Source organism: Glandiceps talaboti, chromosome 3 (assembly GCF_964340395.1).
Source record: "Glandiceps talaboti chromosome 3, keGlaTala1.1, whole genome shotgun sequence".
NCBI lineage: Eukaryota > Metazoa > Hemichordata > Enteropneusta > Spengelidae > Glandiceps > Glandiceps talaboti.
The window spans coordinates 18546003-18547426 of NC_135551.1; the positions used below are offsets into that span (position 1 = coordinate 18546003).

A 1424-nucleotide genomic window follows, 5' to 3' on the forward strand; every position below is an offset into this window, starting at 1 on the left:
AGGAATACAAAAGTATGAGTTAGATGGTATATTAGAAACTGCCTATGTTCTAAGTAAACAGAATTATTTACACTTTACTAATGTAGAGTGGATGTAGTTAAAAAACGAATATTACAAACAGTTGGAAAAGCGATTTCTTTGAAATAACATGTCGTGGTTTTCAAATCTCGCGTACATTTATTTAAACCTAGCAATTTTCAATTTTCATCAAGTACAAAATACATAGTTTGTACATGTAGTATGTAATATCAGTATAAGTTTTGTTTGGAGTATAAGAAACCCCCCCCCCCAACCATTACAGGTGCTTCCCTTTATTTTGAGCAATGTGATATATGTATATTCAGTTTGTAAATCTTGCCACACATGGCCATGGTAAGACAGTCATTCACCACAAGAAATGTGAATTTATGTCAAGACTAACGGCTAATTCAATATCATAATTCTGGTTTTGGTTTGACCCAGTAAGTAGAAGAAATATTGTACTACAAATGAATTTATGTGACAAGTTGGTCATAGACGGTACACCCCTTTGCTATAATCTCTGTTTGTTATAGGGGATAGGAAGGGGGGGGGGGGGGGGGGTTGACTCATTAGAGTTGTCTGGTTTCAGATTTTATTTAGAATTACTTCCATTAGTACAGGTATTGTAACTAGTGATTACTTGCCTTGATACATGTAACATGTACATGGATACTTTCACTGCAATCTTGATACCGAAAACATATTATTGCATACATGTATGAAAATGAGCATGTACAAATGTACATTGCAGAGACGATAAAATCAACATACCATAGTATTTGTAAATGAAATTTGTTGTTTGGATAAACAGATATAGGTAGTACTTTGTAATAACAGATCCCCATGACTTCATTCTCGCAACCGAGAGCAGCTGATATTTCTTACATGACACTGAAACCACAGCCTCTTGACGGTCTTGGACAGTGCTGTCAAAGAGGCTGTGATTTATGATGGTGCATGACTTGTGAATGCAAGTGTTGCGTAGTTGGACATTTGCACTTATGATGCTTGTGTAGTGTTTTCCGTTTTACTTTCACCACAGAAAACATCACAATTCAAACACTTTTTGTGCAAATACACAAAGTCTGTCATACTGGCACTACTGCATCATGGGATTCCGTTACATCGACAGTACACATGTTCTATTGACTTGGAAATTTTCACGAAAGACTTGTTTTCACGTATTTCACTGGAAAACAAAAAATGCACAAAAGATAAGTAGTGACGAAACTGCCTTCTTGTGCATGAACACAATGTAGCAGTCTGGTAATTTGTAAAAATTAGCTTTCGAGAACTTAGCTGAAGACTGTAAAATTGCACATTTTTCTAGTGGTGAAAATATCTAGGTTTATTGTATTACCGTAATGGCAGAGTACCTATACTGAAAACAAACTTAAGACATA

The 1424-nt window shown here is 35.4% G+C and overlaps 1 protein-coding gene across 1 annotated transcript in view; it reads left to right on the plus strand.

The window, feature by feature from the left end:
• LOC144453889 (hsp90 co-chaperone Cdc37-like) overlaps window positions 1-279 on the plus strand; it is a 1569-nt gene extending 1290 nt beyond the window's left edge. Inside the window, exon 1 of the mRNA XM_078145237.1 lies at window positions 1-279. This exon is cut by the window's left edge and continues 1290 nt beyond it. The gene's annotated coding sequence lies outside the window, so the exon portion shown is untranslated.
• Window positions 280-1424: the final 1145 nt, after the last annotated feature.